Source organism: Dromiciops gliroides, chromosome 1 (genome assembly GCF_019393635.1).
Source record: "Dromiciops gliroides isolate mDroGli1 chromosome 1, mDroGli1.pri, whole genome shotgun sequence".
Lineage (NCBI taxonomy): Eukaryota > Metazoa > Chordata > Mammalia > Microbiotheria > Microbiotheriidae > Dromiciops > Dromiciops gliroides.
This window is the reverse complement of record NC_057861.1, coordinates 540,973,038-540,992,466: the sequence shown is the minus strand read 5'-3', so window position 1 is coordinate 540,992,466 and position 19,429 is coordinate 540,973,038. Positions and strand designations below refer to the sequence as shown.

The window sequence follows — 19,429 nt, the reverse complement described above, 5'->3', positions numbered from 1 at the left end:
TCAATGACATCACAGGGGATCTATTGACTTGAACACGGATTGGGTTTAAGTGAGGCCGAGTACCTCAAAGTCATCAGGCTCACTCTCTCTTCCTGGGTCATTAAAGTCCAGTAGAAGGACAAAACTCAAGATGATTAGCCCACCCAGGATGATCTTGACATCTTGGATGCCTGACCAAGCTCTAAGCACTCCATAGCATCTGCTTCAGCCCACCTTCATGGTGGTTGGAACAAATTGTTCTCATCTGTCCACTCCTCTGGGGAAAGTCTTAACATTCTGGGGGTAGACCCCTTCCTAACTGCTGCAAGGTTTGAGGCCTGTTAGTTACCCTCAACCTTGTTTAGCTCATCTGCCAAACAGGTTTACAGAGGGTGTAGCTGCTGTGCATGCTAGCTTTTTCTTCTTTTTTTTGGTGGGGTCACACAGCTAGTAAGTGTCAAGTGTCTGAGGCCGGATTTGAACTCAGGTACTCCTGAATCCAAGGCCGGTGCTTTATCCACTGCGACACCTAGCTGCCCCCTCATGCTAGCTTCTTAAAGAACACCAAAAGTGGATGAGCAGCCTTGAAAAGGGCTCAGCAAGCCCTCACACCAGAGGTGTGAGTCTTCCCTGAACACCCCCATGTACCCCTTTTTCTGTTTACCTTTGTAAACAATATAGGGACTTTTCCTCCTTATCTTAGAGGCCAGAGGGAACCACTGGCATTTAATAGGCAGGGCAGTAACATAGTCAAACCTGTGCTTTAAGAATTTCATTTTTGCAACTGTGTGGATAATGGGCTAGAAATGTTGTAGGCACAGAGTCCAATTAGGAGACCATATCAAGTCCAAGCAAAAGGGGCTAAGACCCAGTACTAGGATAGTGGGCCCTAAACCTAGGCCAAGGTTCTTTCCACTAAAACAAGATTAATTCAGTGTCTGTTCTGTGCCAAGCATTACATGAGTGTGCTCCTCCTGCTTCTGCCAATAATTCACTGCATAATACTGTGTGATAAGCCCTAGCTGAAAAATTACTCCATTTTTGTCGACTGACTGATCCTATATACTGTGATGAAATAATGGGATTTAGCAGATACTCAAAGACCCACCTGGAGATTAATCTAAACTGATTGAATCAAGTGAGAGTGATTGACTGCTGATTAGCCTACTTCAAAGTTAACTAGATTGTAATCACACCTGGCTAGCCCTTAATGGATTTGGAGGATGTTAACCAATCAGCTAGAAGCAGTGTGTAAGGACTGCCTCTGTTCCAGACCTATAAAAAGCTTCCACAATCAGTTTGCTAATGAGTTCCTGATTAAAGCAGGCTCATGGAGGAGAACTTGAGGAAGAACCCAACCAGGCTGGAACTCTATTGGAGATAGGCCTTTTCTTAACGTTCTGAACTCCATGTTAATACCTGTATGCTTTAATAAATGTTTAATGGGGGCAGCTAGGTGGCACAGTGGATAGAGCACCGGCTCTGGAGTCAGGAGTACCTGAGTTCAAATCTGGCCTCAGACACTTAACACTTACTAGCTGTGTGACCCTGGGCAAGTCACTTAACCCCAATTGCCTCCCTAAAAAAATAAAATAAATAAATGTTTAATGCCCAAAGACTGGTGCTGAAGCTTATAGTTTAATGTGACCACAACATAGATTTTAAACATCACAATACCCAACAGTCGGTTGCATTCCGGGATAGGAATGCAAGGTTAGTAGACTGTCAATTTAGCAAACTTCTTTTAATCCGGCTATGCAAGGTTAGCAAACTGTACTAATTGTGGTATCCTTGTAATTGATAAGGTATTCTGCAGTCCAGGACACTTTGTCTGAATGCTCCTAAGCTCCCCTTCCTGTGAATCTGCCCAGCAACCACAATCAGATACAAGGGCAGGGACCCAGGAGATCTGGGTTCTCAATTGGAGTACCAGCTTGATGGATGCCCAAACCACTGCATCATTGTGTTTCTGTGCATCTGAAAGCTGAGGGAACCATACACATACTTAAATGCCTATGACTAATAAACTGCCCAACTTGTGATCTTTTGAGGACTTATGCTCCTCTATATCTCTTTACTCATAAATCCCTCATAGTCTTCACGGAATAGAATCTAGGGGAGGCTGTTGCAAAAGGGATTATTGCATGGGGTAGGCCAGATGGCCTCTAAGGGGTCTTGACACTGTGAGAATCAGAGTGCCACCACCCTGCTGTGAAAGACAATGTGAGAACCAGGATGACGTGCGCCGGCCCCCCCCCCCCCCTGAAAAGAAAACATGTGACTAAGCATCTGGAAGCTGTCTGGCATCTGGAAGTTACCGCTTGTAAGTCTTGTATATCAATGCTATGAGCCAATTAGCTTGGAGCTTTGTGTGAGGATGGCCCTGCTTCCTGTTTCACAGGGGGCTTCTGGGAGAAGATACTGAGGATGTTCCTTTTGGTTCTGGAAACGGCTGTTGGGGGGAGACTGATTCTCGCTCTTAGATTGCTAGATGAAGGATGCTTTTTCTCTCTTTGCTAACCCCTAATATACTTTAATAAATGCTTAATGCCCAAAGACTGGTGCTAAAGCTTCTAATTTAAGGCAGCCACACATTAGATTTTTTTAGACATCACAGTTAGAATTTTAAGCTTCACACAACTCAACTAATACTTGACACAGAGTTCAGCAGGCATTATCTCTCTTACTGAGGCCTTACATACCTTCAATCTACTTGAGTTGATTAGTGCTGCTGTCAACTTGCATGAAAATAGCAAAGTCTGACATTCAGGTAGCTATTTAAGGGCTGCAAAGTACATTATATAGATTTTTATTTCCTATGGGAAGGGGACACTGGGTCTCCTCACTCAGACTGAAGGTACAGCAGCCATTGATTGGTCATTTTCAGTTATGCTTAATTCTTCGTGACCCCATTGGGGGTTTTCTTGGCAAAGATATTGGAGTAGTTTGCCATTTTCCTCTCCAGTTCATTTTACAGATGAGGAAACTGAGGCAAACAGGATTAAATCATTACCCAGGGGTCACACAGCTCTAAGCGTCTGAGGTCAAATTTGAATTCAGGTCTTCCTGACTCCAGGTCCAGTGTGCTATCCCCATTATACCATCTTGTTTTCCATGAGCTCCCCCTCCTGCCCAGTACTGATCATCATGGAAGCTTTCACCTGTTATTTTCTGAGATGGACTAGTTTGTCCTTCCTTAGGCAGCTTGGTAGCCTACTCATCACAGCAGTTCATCATATACTATAGACTATCACCATTAGCCCTACTGCAGTTCAGAACTCTTAGATTCAAGCGATTCACCAGCTTCAACCTTCCCAGAAGCAGGGACTATAGGAGTATATCACCAAGTTTGGTTCCTACTGCCTTTTTGTAAAAAAAAAAAAAAGTTTTTATTGATGTCTTTTCTTTTTCTTACATTGTCATAGTTTTCCCCATAGTTCTTCTCCCTTTCCTTCTCAAAGAGCCATTCCAAATAACAAAATAACAGAGTATTTTTAAGACAGAGAGAAAAAGAGAGGAGAGAGAAAAAAATCAACATAACCAATCAATATATTGAAAAAAGTTTGAATACATGTACAATATGTAACATCTGTGGACTTCCCACATCTGGGAGGGGTGAGTTAGGGGTATCCTCTAATATCTCTTCATTTTTAAGTCCTGGTTGATCTTTATAATTTTGTGATATTCACTTTTTATTTGTGTCTCTGTGTGTATGTGTGGTTCTTTCCATTGACATCATCATAGCTGTTGTATCTATTATTTTCTTGTCTCTGACTACTTTAGTCTGTATCAGGTCATGTAGATCTTTCCATGCTTCTCTGTATTCATCACATTTGTCATTTCTTACAGCACAGTGATATTCCATTACATTTATATACCACAATATGTTTAGTCGATCCCCAATCGAAGGATCTCTATTTTGTTTCCATTCCTTTGCTTCCACAAAAGGGCTAAATACTGTGGTGTCCCCATGGGATTTTTTCCTATCAATGGATTCCTTGAGGTATAAATAAGCCAAGTAGTAGAATCTCTGAGTCAAAGGGAATGGATATTTTATATGGACTTTATTTGAAAATTTCCAAATTGCTTTCCAAAATGGTACCGATGTATAGCTCCATCAACAATGCATCAATATGCCTATCATCCTCCAACCCTTCAACACTGACTTGCCATTTTTGGTCATCTGCCAATTTGTAGGTTCTAAGGTAAAACCTCAGGGATGACATTTCTCTTATTAGTTATTTGGAGCTTTCTTTCATGTAGTTGTTAACACTTTGCTATTCTTCATTTAAGAACCATTTGTTCATATTGTTTGACCAAATGAATTGTCTGGGATTAGGATTCTGGAGTCATTAAAACCTTCTTCAGTAGAGGATCTCTAGTTAAAGAGGAGACCATACCATATATATGAATATGGATGGTGGTGGTTGTATCTTTTCTTGAATTATTTTCCAGGTCCATTGTCTTTGACAGGAGATACCTTACATTCTCCTTTGTTATTTCAAACCTTTGATTTTGTTCTAATATTTCTTATTGTTTTCTGGAGTTACTAACTCACGTTTGGTCCATTATAATTTTCAGGGAGCCTGTTTCTTGGATAAGTTTACTACCATCTATTCTAAGATATTGATTTTCCTTTCAAATCTTTCCTCCATAGTTTTCTTGTCATTTATAATCTCTTGCTTATTTTCTTCTAGGCATTCTTGTAATCCTTTCTTTCTTGAGGCTCTGTTATAATTGTGGTTTTATCTCTTCTTCTGGGTTTTTCTTTTCGTCAATTTTTGATCCATAATATTTCTTTTTAAAATTTTCTACTTGTTTGTTTGTTTTGCAGGGCAATGGGGGTTAAGTGACTTGCCCAGGGTCACACAGCTAGTAAGGGTCAAGTGTCTGAGGCCGTATTTGAACTCAGGTCTTCCTGATAAAGCCCTGGCTGGTGCTTTATCCACTGTGCCACCTAGCTGCCCCTATTTATTTATTTTTATGGTCACATTTTGAGTTCTGAGTTGTCTTCCTTCCCTCTCTTCCTTCAACCCCGTAACAGAGAAAGCTAACATTTTATATGGATATATATATGGAACCACAGAAAACATACTTTTATATATCCATTCTTTCTCTGGAGATGGATAGCATTTTCATTCATAAGTCCTTTATAGTTGATTTGAATGTTTGTATTACTCAGAGTAGCTTGGAAATTCACAGTTACTCTTTAAACAATATTGCTGTTACTATATAAAACATTCTCTTGGTTCTGTTTGCTTCAATCTGTATTATATCATGCAAGTTTTTCCATGTTTTTCTAAAATCAACCTGCTCAACATTTCTTATAGGACAGTAGTATTCTATCACAATTATATACTGCAACTTATTCAGCCATTCCCCAATTGATGGCTATCCTCTCAATTTCCAGTTCTTGCCCCAAAGAGAGTTGCTATAAATATTTTCAAACATATGGGTTCTTTTCCTTTGTCCCTGATCACCTTGGGAAACAAGGGTATATACCTTGTTGGGTCAAAGGGTATACACAATTTTATAATTCTTTGGGCTAAGTCTAGATTGCTCTCTAGAATGGTTGGATTAGTTCACAGTCCTACCAACAGTGTATTAATGTCTCAATTTTTCCACATCCCCTCCAACATTTGTCATTTTTCCCTTCTAGCATTTTAGCCAATCTGATAGGTGTGAGATGGTACCTCAGAATTGTGTTCATTTGCATTTCTCTAATCAATAATGATCTAGAGCATTTTTTTCATATGAATATAGATAGCTTTGTTTTCTTCTTCCAAAAACCATTGTTTATATCTTTTGACCCCATAATATTTCTTTATAGCACCTTGTACCTTCTTTTGCTTACTCATATCTCTCTCTATCTTTAGTTCTTGATTTGATATTTAGTGTGAGCACCAGCCTTCTCCCTCTCCCACTTTGATGCTCCAGCCCCGTTTGGTTTTGAGCTTGCTTTCCTTGGTTCCTGCAGGTAAATTCCAATTCTCTTGCTGTGTCTGCCCTTGGAGCTCTAGCAGGCTTTAGGTTCCCTGATCAGATTTTGTAGTTTGCATGCCATGTATTTTAAAGGAAGAAATTACAATTTGGAATGTGAAATGGAAGGGGCCCTATTTTAGATATAACCAGTTAAGCCATATAATATAAGTGATATAAAATGGAAATGAAAATAGTTTCATAATTCTCAGATTACTAAATATGGTAATTAAGGTCCACACATTTTTTATATTTTGTGGAATTATAATAAAATGGTCTCTGCCCAAGTATTTGGATGTGGAGCAATAGAGGGAATCTGGAAATTCCTGAGTGTTGTTTTCATAGTCCTGATGTTCATATTTTTTAGGTTTATTGTGTCATATCCTATGGAAGAAAACACTTGTAGTATTTATAAGACAAAGACTCCCAGGGGACCTACATCTTATGATGGCATTCCTTTTAAGTAATGTGAAAAAATAATTATCAATAACTAATAGTTTGGGAGGGGGAGATTCAGAGCTCTCCCCTTATTCCTAAGTCCTGACTTAGCTCAGTTTTTCTTGAATCTCAATCCTTGATAATGAGATTTCATTAATTCTTCTCCATCTTGGTCAAACTCCACCCAATCTTAAAAGGAATTTAATGTAGGGTAGGGAAGCCTATTGTGTTCTACTTAAGCTTGGGTAGAGGCTGGAAGTAGTCTGGTATAGCTGGAGGTGGTCTGTGTAGAGATAAATTCTCTGTGGGTCACTCTCAGCCCCATTGACCACCTACTGTCTAAATAGTATTCTAAAAGGGTATGTAAACTGTGAGCCACTCTACCATGATTATCTTTGGTCTAAGAGAGATGACCAAATGACCATCCTTTTGTTAATAACCTGTTGGTCTTATTGATAAAATTATTAAATTACCCACAAACTCTCAATTTTTAATCATCACAATAATAATTTCTATTTACTTATTTTGGCTAAGAGGCAGATTGAAATAGTGAGTAGAGGGCTGGCATCAAAGCCAGAGTGAATTACAGTCCCACCTCAGATACCTATTGACTAGGTGACCCTGGGATAGTCCCTTAACTACTTCCTAAGACTATAAGTTTCAGAACAGTGACCAATCTGCATTAATAGAGGGAGGTTCTTTACCAGGAGTTCCCTAAACCAATGAAATCACAGAATTTGCTCCAAATTTCTGATACTAAAGAAAATGCAAATCAAAACAGTTCTAAGATTTCATTTTACATGTAGAAAATTGTCAACGATGACAAAAAGTAGAAACAGCTAGGTAATGCAGTGGATAGAGCTCTGGACCTGAAGTCAGGAAGACCTGAATCCAAATCTGGCCTCAGACACTTACTAGCTGTGTGACTCTGGGCAAAACATTTAACTTTTATCTGCCTCAGTTTCCCCCTCTGCAAAATGGGAATGATAAAAGCACTTAACTCCTAGGGTTGTGAGGATCAAATGATATCATATTAGTAAAGTGCTTTGCAAACCTTAAAACTCTATATAAATAAATGCTAGTGATAAACCCAATTGACTGAGAACTGACTGACTTCATCTAGTTTCTTTCCCAGCCCAATGAATTGCCTGAGGCTGACCAGATTTTGTCAATTCTAGCTTCTATCCAAACTCCTTTTGATTTCCATTAATTGATCCTACTTTTTTTCCTCTAGAGTCCATAAACTTCCAGAATAAGTCCAATAAGCATCTGTTTCTCCCATAGCACCCACTCTCAATCCCAAGGGAAGCTGCATTCTGTGTACATATCTAGGAATACTTACCTTGCGTTAGTCAGTAGACAATTATTAAGCATTATGTTCCAGAAACTGTGTTAAACCATGGGCATATGAAGAAAGGCAAAAAGACTGCCCCTGTGCATTAGGAACTCACAATCTAATGGGGGAGTCAACGAGCAAAAAAAATATGTATGAAAAAGCTGGGTAAACGTCGTGATTGCTGTCTTTAGTTAATAAAATAACTGACAGCATGGAACCCTAGTGTGAAATACAGAGTCACTTAAACTTGTCAATGAGCTATATAATCCAGGTAAAAAGGCTTTATTTAATAAAGACTACCTATGGAAATGGGCAGCTAGGTGGCTCAGTGGGTGGAATGCCAGGCCTGGAGTCAGGAAGACCTGAGTTCAAATTTGACCTCAGACTAGCCGTGTGACTCTGGTCAAGTCGCTTAACCCCTTACTGCTTTAGTTTCCTCATCTGTAAAATGAGCTGGAGAAGGAAATCGCAAATGACTCTACTATCTTTGCCAAGAAAACCCCAAATGGGGTCAAAAAGAGTTGGACCCGACTGAAAAACGACTGAACAAGCAACCTATGGGAAAGGAAGTATAATCCTAAACCCAATTCATGTATTTTTTTCTTTTTTAAAGTTATAACATACATGTATCAGTACAGGATAATAAGACCTGATGGTTAAAAAAAATGTATATGGGGGCAGCTAGGTGGAGTAGTGGATAGAGCACCAGCCCTGGATTCAGGAGGACCTGAATTCAAATCTGGCCTCAGACACTTGACATTTACTAGCTGTGTGACCCTGGGCAAGTCACTTAGCCCTCATTGCCCCGCAAAAAAAAAAAATGTATATGAAAAAATATTAGGAACTGTGAATAAAAAGTGGGAAAGGACAGAGTCTCCTGAGAGAAATAGTTCCCAGTTGGCCTTCAAGACTATAATAACTGTGACAGTTCTGTTCACACACTGACAAGTTTCCTCTTCTCCCTTCTTTATCTCATAATCCCTTGATATTATTCTGGTGTTTTCCTTTACTCCAGTTTCTGATGAGAGATGGTCCTTCCCCCTCCCAAGGCCAATGCCTTTATACACAACCTTGATCACATACCTTCCCATCTTCCACAGCTACCCCCGTGATCACTCCAGCTTGCTCTATAATTATTTGGGGGGGGGGGGCAGCCAGGGCAATGAGAGTTAAATGACTTGCCCAGGGTCACACAGCTAGTGTCAAGTGTCTGAAGCCGGATTTGAACTCAGGTTCTCCTTAATCCAGGGCCAGTGCTTTATCCACTGTGCCACTTAGCTGCCCCTATAATCTTTTATTTCTCTCTGCTGCCTATAAACACACACACACACACACACACCCTATTTCATGAAAAAATCCCTCACTAGTTTACATCATCTATGCTTCTTCTCTTTCTCAGCCAAATTTCTTGAAAAAGCTGTCTATTCACAGTCCGTTAATTCCATTCTTCTTATTCTCTTCCAAACTCTCAACAATCTGGTTTCCAGCTTGAACTGAAATGGTTCTTTCTGAAGTTACCACTGCTATTGTAATTACCAAATCTAATGACTTCTCATTCCACCTCTTTTGTTTTGTTTTTTGTTTTTTGGCAAAGCTGCTGGAGTGGTTTGCCATTTCCTCACCAGCTCATTTTACAGATGAAGAAACTGAGGCAAACAGGGTGAAGCGACTTGCCCAGGATCACACAGCTAGCTTTCTGGAACATGTGACACTGTTGAACATTCTATTTTCCTAGATACACTCTTTTCTGTTTTTTTTTCTTGGCCATTGCTTTTTTTTTTTCTTTTTTTTTGGTTTTCTACCTACCTATCTAAGTACTCCTTTGCAGACATGTCACACCCTTACTGTGGATGTGCTTCAAGTCTGTTCTGGGCCTTCTCTTTTCTGACTATGCTGTCTTACCCAGTGACCTCTTCAGTTCTCAGGCAAGTAATTATTCAGCCCCTCTCTCTCGCCTGAGCTCCAGTGCCATATCACCAACTGCCTAGTCAACATTTTGAACAATTAGTCTCATAAATATCTCAAAATCAATTGATTATCCCCAAACAGAGTTGATTCTCTCTCCCTCTCCCCAAACCTACACCTCTTTGAAATGGCCCTCTTTCTAGGGGCAGCTAGGTGGCGCAGTGGATAAAGCACTGGCCCTGGATTCAAATGGAAATGTCATGCTATATGCAGTGGAGATATTTTCAGAAAGGTAGAGAGAAGGGAAATTTGATTGGTATGGGATGAGAGAGAAGGTACAAACTTTTAAATAGCTAATGGGAGTTCCCATACCCATGGACAAATGGGGGAAGCCAGCCTCCCTCCCAAAATGTACCTCGATTCCTAGCACCCGTATCCTCAAAAATTGCTAAGAACAGACTTCTCTGTTTGGATGAGTTGAGATTTGATCTTGCTCCTGAGTTAACAGGTTCATCTACTCATGTATTCCAGTCTAATCTAGATAGCATATCTGATTTCTATTTACTGTTTACTTAGATAAATGCATTTGGTCACTAACCTTGAGTACCATGTATAACATAGTAACATGTATTTGATGAGATGGAACTAAACTAGCTGAGCATAAGCATAACCCTGTCTTTTTTTTTGCAGGGCAGTGGGGGTTAAGTGACTTGCCCAGGGTCACACAGCTAGTAAGTGTCAAGTGTCTGAGACTGGATTTGAACTCAGGTCCTCCTGAATCCAGGGTCAGTGCTCTATCCAGTGCACCACCTAGCTGCCCCCTATTACCCTGTCTTTTAAAGCAAACTAGTAAAGTAGTTGACCCTGTGGGTCTTTTATAAAATACAGTCTCCTGCTAATTCTCTGAGAATTAAGTCTTCGTAGGCCAGACCCCGCCTTATACTCATATATTCTAGTATATATAGGCACACTGTCTCCCCCATTAGAATATTCGCTCCTTGAGGGCAAGAACTGTTTTACTTTTTGTCTTTGTATCCTTCATTCTACATTGGCTGCCTGGATAAGGTCATCACTTCTGTATAACCTATATCAGATCACTTGCTGGCTTTGGGAGCGGGGAGGGAAGGGAAGTGGGGAGAAAAATTTGGAACTCAAAATCTTATAAAAATGAATGTTGAAAACTACTTTCATATGCAATTGGAAAAAAATACATTACAATCATGTTAAACATATTTCCACATTAGTCATGTTGTGAGAGATGAATCAGAACAGAAGGGAAAAGCCACAAGAAAGAAGAAACAAACAAAAACCAACAAAGTGCAAACTACTATATTTCAATCTGCATCCAGACTCCATATTTCTTTTTCTGGATGTGAAGAACACTTTCCATCATGAGTCTTTTGGAATTGTCTTGGATCATTATATTGCTGAGAAGAGCTAAGTCTATTACAGTTGATCATCATACAATGTTTCATTACTGTGTACAATGTTCTGCCGGTTCTACTCACTTCACTCAGCATCCGTTCATGTAAGTCTTTCTAGCATTTACCCACTTTTATACTTAAGCAAGGCTTTGACTAATGTTGAGTATCTTCTATTCTAACAAACCTGCTGACTTTTGTTCAACCTGTGCCACTATGATCTCTAGATTTTCTTCATTATCTATCTTGTTTTTAATTCATTCTTCTTCCCTCTCTTCTTGCTATCTTGCATATATCCCTGAAGATCTTCCATTCTATCTCCCTAATGACCACTAGATTGACATCTCTTCTGTGACTTTATTTTCCCTTATAGAAGTTATATAGAATTGCTATTGCACTGTAAGAAACGATGAGCAGGAGGAGTTCAGAGAAACCTGAAAGGACTTGCATGAACTGATGATGAGTGAGATGAGCAGAACCAGAAGAACATTATACACAGTATCATCAACATTATGTGTTGATCAACTGTGATAGACTAGATTCTTCTCACCAATCCAACAGTACAAGAAAGTTCCAAAGGACTCATGATGGGAAAAGGTTCTCCAAAATCAGAAAACAAAAAAAAGAACTGTGGAATATGGATGCTAAGTGGACCATACTATTTCTTTTTGTTTTTGTTGCTGTTGTTTTTCTTTTTTTAGGTTTTTCCTTTTTGCTCTGATTCTTCTCTTATAACATGACTAATGCAGAAATATGTTTAATGTTTTATATATATATATATATATATTTCTATCTATATCTATCTCTCTCTATATATATATATAACCTATATCAGATTACCTGCTGTCTAGAGGAGGGGGGAGGGAGGGGAGAGAGGGAGAAAAATTTGAAATTTGAAATCTTATCTAAACAAATGTTGAAAACTAAAAAAAATTTTAAAATAACTTTTTTTAAAAAGAAGTTATATAGAATCACATATCTTTTATATCTTTTTTTTCTTTATTCCTTCCTTTTCTTTGATTATCTGATGCTGAGATTCTTCCTTGTTTCTACTACTATAACCCTTTTAGATCAGTTTAGGCCCACACTGTTAAGGGAAGGGACCATAGATAATATAAGGGTCTTGAGGATAGGGTCTATCTCTGTCTTCTGAAAGCCTAGCACATAATAGGTTCTTAATAAGGTTTGCTAAGTCAGTTGTTACAAAGCCCCTATACATTTTCAATTTGACATTTGTGATTAATTTATTCCTTTCTTTAATCCATCAACCAACAAGCATTTATTTATTAATCATCTACTATGTGTTAAGCCCTGGGTTGTTAAAGGAGGACTAGCGCCTCTGGCGTGAGGGCCTTTGTAGTAATGTTCATCCACCTTTTGTGTCTATTGCCACCCGACTCTCACCTGTGGCTCCAAGAAGTGGTAGTATCCACAGTGGCCATGCCTTGGTAAACCATCTAGGCAGATGTGCTAAACCAGGTTGAGGGTATCTGACCAGCATCATTAAGTTTTCCATTGAAGTGTCTTTGATTACAGTCATTTATAACATCGCTACAATGAACTTCTCTGATCAGGTAAAAGAACAAGATCTCTACTGAAGTGTTTTGATTAAAGTCATCTCTTGGCTCTAGTTAAGGTGTTCAATAAAGGGCTTTTCCTTTCTGTTCTGATTCTTCTCTCACAACATGATTAATGTGGAAATATGTTTAACATGATTGAAATGCATAACCTATATCAGATTGCTTGATGGCTTTGGGAGGGAGGAGGGAAGGGAAGGAGGGAAGGGAAGGAGGGAGAAAAATTTGGAACTCAAAATCTTACAAAAATTAATGTTGAAAACTGTCTTTATGTGTAATTGTAAAAAATAAAATACTATTAAACAAACAAAAAAACCTCTTAAAAAGAAAAAGAAAAAGTAGATAAATGTATCAGTAATTTAGCTAATAGTAAAATTTCTTATTGGGCAGCAAGGTGGCACAGTGGATAGAATGCCAGGCCTGGAATCAGGGACGCATCTTTGTGAGTTTAAATCTGGCCTCAGACACTTATTAGCTGTGTGACTTTGGGCAAGTCACTTAACCATGTCTAACTCAGTTTCCTCTGACCTGGAAAACTGACCTGGAGAAGGGAATAGCAAACTACTTGCCAAGAAAACCCAAATGGAGTCACAAAGAGTTCTGAAACAGCAGAACGACAACAATAAACATAATGGATAATGAAACCCCCTTGTTAAAAGAAAAATTACAACTCTGCTGATTTCCTAGACATTAACAGCAGCTAGGAAAGCACTTATAGAAAAGGAAAAGAGAAAAGAAAAGAAGATTAGAAGGGGGAAAGTAGAGACATTTTAAACTTGCTTGTGAATTGGATTTGAGGTAGAGTTGCGCAAAGTCATCATTTTACAGATGAGGAAACTGAGGCAAACAGCATTAAATGACTTGCCTGAGTCACACTGTTAGTAAGTATCTGAGGCTGCATCTGAATATGGGTCTTCTGATAATAGGCCAAGCATTCTATCCACTCCAACACCTAGTGGCCAGTACTTTATTATTATTATTTTTTAATGTATGAGGTATTTTATTTTTTCCATTACATGTAAAGATAGTTCTCAACTTTTGTTTATACATGCTTTACAATTTCAGATTTTCTCCCTCCCCCCTCCCTCCCCCTCCCCCCTCCCCTAGACAGGCAGGTAATCTGATATAGGTTATATCTATATATCTCTATACATATACATATAGATATATATATACACATACACATACATATATACACATAATAACATTAATCCTATTTCTGCATTAATCCTGTTACAAGAGAAAGAATCAGAGCAGTGATGCAAAACCTCAAAATATAAAGAAAAAAAAAACCAACAGCACCCAAAACAAAAGAAATAATATGGTTCAATCAACATCTATACTCCACAGTTCTTTCTTTCTTTTTTTTTCTTGGATGTGGCCAGTACTTTAAACTTACCTTTACACAAAAGCACCTGACTTGACTACATGTTTATTCTGAGCACCTAAAACTGTATGATAACATTTTGAAATACCTCATGCTTTTTTTTTCCTATAATGGGTGCTTGTCAAAGTGGAATTTCTACACTTTTTACATTGAAATGTAAATAAAGCTGCATCTGGAACCAGGTCTAAAATTGAAACTTTTAATACTTTAATCATAATCTCAGTTTCTGAAATCTGTAGTCACAGCAGCTATCTCGTTCAATGACTCAGTGCCATATAGAAGCACACAGACCTCCTGCAGATTAAACAAACAAGTTTTTTCAATATTTGTCTGGTTATTTTTCAAATGGATGGAAATGTCATTGTAGACTTATGTCATCATATATTTATACTAATCATGGAGCTACTATCATTTGGAGGCAGTGGCCCATGAAATTTTTTACATTAAAAAGAGAGCTACTGAATGATGAGATTCGAAGTCATCTTGCAGTGGACTTAAGAGAGTTATAGGATAGGAAATGGAAGTACCAAGTGTAGACAGCTTTCTCAAAGTTTATCTTTGAAGAGTCAGTCAGTCAATATACATTTACTAAGGACCTACTATGTCCTAGGCACTCTGCCAACCATTAAAAGATACTAAGAAAGGCAAAAGCCCTCAAGGACTTCACAATCTTATGGAGAGGATGATACACACACACACACACACACACACACACACACACACACACACATCCTGTGTGTATATGAGGGATCAAATGAATTTTGTTCTTTTTTTAAGGAGAAGAGATGCGTATGTTTGTGGTAAGGAAAGAACTAGTAAATAGTGAGGGGGGAGAGAGGGGGGAGATAGAGGAGGCAGAGAGGGAGGGGGAGAGAGGGGAAAGAGAAGGGGGGAGAGAGGGGGAAACGGAGGGGGGGAGACGGAGGGGGAGGAAGGGGGGAGGGGGAGGAACAGGGGGAGGTAGAGGGGGGGAGGGAGGGAGAGAGAAATAATAGTGATAGTTTGCTAAGAAGACAGGAGGGAATAGGATCAAGGGTGCACACAGAGAAGTGACCTCTTCATCTGAGACTTGCAATTGGATTGATTCTCTTATTTGTCTGGTGCTGTCTTGTCATGTATGTAAATTCAGTATGGCTTTCATATGATTGGCAGAAGACTGGAAGAGGAGACTATCTGCATGCCATTTCAATATCCAGTCAATTCAGTCACTATATTTCCCCTTAACCTAGCTGTCCTCCAGATAGCTATTTCTATCAATGGTCCCATCAATCAATTCACCCACCCAGTTTCAAAACCTTAAAGTCATTTGTGTTTCTTCCCTTCTCCTCTACCACCCACATCTAACCAGTCACGAAGTTTTTTGTAAATTCTGCAGTATCTTTGACATAGTTCCTCTTCTTTTCATTTCTCTGCAAACACTCACGTTTTAGTTCTCACCTGAACTATTGTAACAGTCTCTTAATTGATATGTTTACTCTCAGCCATGCTCAAGGAGATCCTTCTCAGTGGACTAATGATAATAACGATGATAATAATAATAATAATAATAATAATGTGTGGGGGCAACTAGATGGCACAGTGGTAAAGCACCAGTCCTGGATACAGGAGGACCTGAGTTCAAATCCTGCCTCAGACATTTGCCACTTACTAGCTGTGTGACCCTGGGCAAGTCACTTAACCTTCATTGCCCCACAAAAACAAACAAATAATAATAATGGGCATTTGTATGTTTTAAGGACTTTTACAAAGCACTTTACAAATATTATTTAACTTCATCCTCACAGCAACTCCATGAGATACGTGCTATTAGCCTCAAATGCTTTCTAAATTCCAGGTGTATGGGTGAGGTTAATTGATAGTGAGAGTAAGTCTATCAAGTCACCACATCCCATTTAAAGTTAAGTGTCAAGAAACATGTAATACATCTAAAACATTTAATACCTTAAGTAATCATAGACTTTAAAACTAAGTATAAAAAGGTCCTTAATAAACTGGAGTGATGTTGCACTGAAAATGTGGCCAGGCTCAAGAAATCTAAGTATCTGGAAGCAGAAAAGCAGAGTTTTTCAGATAAACTTCAAAGAAGGGATCACTTGAGGAGAGGGAAAAGCAACTTGGCCTATGCCGTAGCATCCTCCTCTTCATCCCTTAAACAGTTGGAGGACCTCAAAGTTTTGGGAGGATGAGAGAACTTTGGACTTACCATCTTCCTATTGGCATCCCAGCAGTGATCTGCGAATCACCCCTTTGTCACAGGTGCTCTCTAAGCTTTAGCCCATTTCCTCTGGATTTTTTATGTACTGGCAAGAGTTTGGGACATGTTTTTGAGAGGAAATTTTTATACCAGTTATGACACCATGGCAAATGCCCTTTTCTAAAAAACTAAATCTGGCTGACTAATTGACATCAACTGATAACCATGGTAAAAAGTATACTGGTGGGGACAGCTAGGTGGCACACTGGATAAAGCACTGGCCTTGGATTCAGGAGGACCTGAGTTCAAACCCAGCCTCAGACACTTGACACTTACTAGCTGTGTGACCCTGGGCAAGTCACTTAACCCTCATTGCCCTGCCAAAAAAAAAAAAAAGTATACTGGTTGGGACTCGTGAACCATAATATTAGAAAAGCTACCCGTATCCTCCTAGGGTTAATGCTAGAGTCCTGAGGAAACAGTAGCTGAGCTCGTGGGACTCCAAGTACTAGTGTGAATGAAAGTTTGGGAAAAGTAACTCCAAAACATATACTACACAGGGAAACTAGACCACCACCTATTTCCCAAACTCGATTTTTAAAACTTTCATTTATTTATTTAGTGAGGCAACTGAGGTTAAATGACTTGTGCAGGGTCACACAGCTAGTATCAAGTATCAAGTGTCTGAGGCCAGATTTGAACTCACATCCTCCTGACTCCAGGGCCGGTGCTCTATCCACTGCAACACCTAACTGCCCCTCCCAAACTCTATACACAATCCCTCACCTACAGGCATTGACATAAGCTTTTCTTATATGCCTGTAACATACATATACCCTCTTCATTTCTGCCTCTGAGAATCCTTATCTTCCTCCTATTGAAGCAAGTCTTCCTTGATTCCTTTAGTTATCAATGGTATTTCCTTCCACTAATTTTCCTGGGGCACTTTCCCTTTCCCTCTGCAGCCTCTCTCCCCTGCATTTACTCTTATCATACATACCTGTATGCAGGTTGCATATTGTTTTTTCAGGTTAAAGCCCTTAGGCTCTTTTAGAAAAGCATCAGGCATCTACAAAGTTGTGATGAGGCATGGCTCCCTGTTTTATTTTGTTTTGTTTTTTTTCTCCTATTAAGAAGTGATCTGGGTGGCAGCTGATGGCGCACCAGCCCTGGATTCAGGAGCACCTGAGTTTCAAATCTGACCTCAGACACTTGACACTTACTAGCTGTGTGACCCTGGGCAAGTCACTTAACCCCCTTTGCCCCTCAAAAAGACAAAAACAAACAAGAAGTGATCTGGGGTGGGCAGCTAGGTGGTACAGTGGACAAAGCACCAGCCCTGGATTCAGGAGGACCTGAGTTCAAATCCAGCCTCACACCCTTGACACTTACTAGCTGTGTGACCCTGGGCTAGTCACTTAATCCTCATTGTCCTGCCAAAAAAAAAAAAAAAGTGACCTGCCTTTCTCCTTCTAGAATCTCAGCTAGATCTTCTATGTCCAGCAGGAGATTTTTGCCTCCGCTATCAAGATTTAAAGGACTCTGAGCCTCATTCTTTCAGGTATCTGGTGCCCTAAGGATCCATCTTTTCTGGAAACTCTACTTCAGGGGTAATTAGGTGGCACGGTGAGACATTTACTGGTTATGTCACTGGGCCGGTCACTTGCTTCAGTTTTCTCAACTGTAAAATGGGGATAATAATAGCACCTACCTCAATAGGGCCGTTGTGAGGATCATATGAGATGATATTTACAAAGCACCTAGCACAGAGCCTGGCATATAGCAGGTGGTTAATAAATACTCGTTCCCCGCTTCCTCACCACTGGACTTGTGTCTCTCTGTGGCATACCTTCTGCCAGCTTATGATGGGTATTCTATATGCCTCCTGGTGTTACTCTCCAAAGACTATAGTATGCCTGCTAATCATCTAAGGGTGACACTTGGAACAAACTGCCAAGACTTTAGGGTTCAGGGACCCCAAAAATTAGAAGCAAAGGAAAGCTCTATAGCTGCCTCTTCAAAGGGGTCATGCTTGACAGCATCTGGTCCAGGTTAAGCATAGAGGGGAGCAGCACCTGGCAGAGGCAGCAGATCCAAGAGAACAGTAGGTGGAGGATGCAATGCATCCTGTACACCAGTGTCTAGTAGGGCCAGCAAATCTAAGAAGGCCAACGAGGCCAAGGGAATGACTGGTGGGGAGCAGGAGCAGTTTGCCGATATGACAAGAAGACGTTTGCAGGCCTGCAGAATTGCAGGTGTGAGCTGAGCCTCCAAGAATATACCACTCCCATAGTTACATGTGTTCCCCTCTACTTCCCCCATGGATGGAGTAGGTGTAATTGTGGAAGGAAATGTTCTGGGTTTAAGGGGGAAATACTGTTTTGCTACTTTTCTTATGGTGCCATTTCATTAAATGTCTTTGTTTTGAGCTAATTTATTCTTCTGGCTGATTATTAAAAGTAAACACAGGGGCAGCTAGGTGGTGCAGTGGATAGAGCACCGGCCCTGGATTCAGGAGGACCTGAGTTCAAATCTGGCCTCAGACCTTGACACTTACCAGCTGTGTGACCTTAGGCAAGTCACTTAACCCCAACTGCCTCACCAAAAAACAAAAACAAAACAAAAAAACAGTAAACACATCAAAAGGGGAAGGCGAGAACCTTCAGGGAAACCCTGTGGAACCAAAGGTTTCTAGAACATTGGGACAGCCTTGTCTTGGGGACCTGACTTGGGATCTGTGTATGGAGATAAATTGTATGTACAGCTAAGTGATAAAAGACTTAAATGCCAATGGAGGGGGGAATTATTTGATTGCAAAGGATCAAATAACATCATTACACCTCCTAAATCTTTCAGAGCACCTTGATAAATTTATACTTATAAAGGTATTTCCTTAGCATTCCTTAACTATATTCCCAAGGACTAGAAGGTTTGTTTGTTTTTGCAGATAGATGACAAAGATCTACCAGTTTACAAACACATTTTGCATACTAGCCAGGTGAATATCCCCTATTTAATTCAATAAACAGATATAAATCTCATCCTATGTGCAGATATTGTGCTAGGCCCTCAGGAGATGTAAAGACAAAAATGAAATAGTCTTTGTTCTTAAGGACTTTATGTGCTATGGGGAAAAAATAAATAAATATGTACACCTATAAGGAAAGACAACATAAATAACACATGCCATAATATAAATATATATTTAGATAT

The 19,429-nt window shown here is 39.6% G+C and overlaps 1 protein-coding gene across 1 annotated transcript in view; it reads right to left on the bottom strand.

The window, feature by feature from the left end:
* The window catches only part of TMEM130 (transmembrane protein 130), a 64,630-nt gene that overhangs the window by 23,169 nt on the left and 22,032 nt on the right, over window positions 1-19,429 (bottom strand). The gene's annotated exons all lie outside the window — the stretch shown is intronic.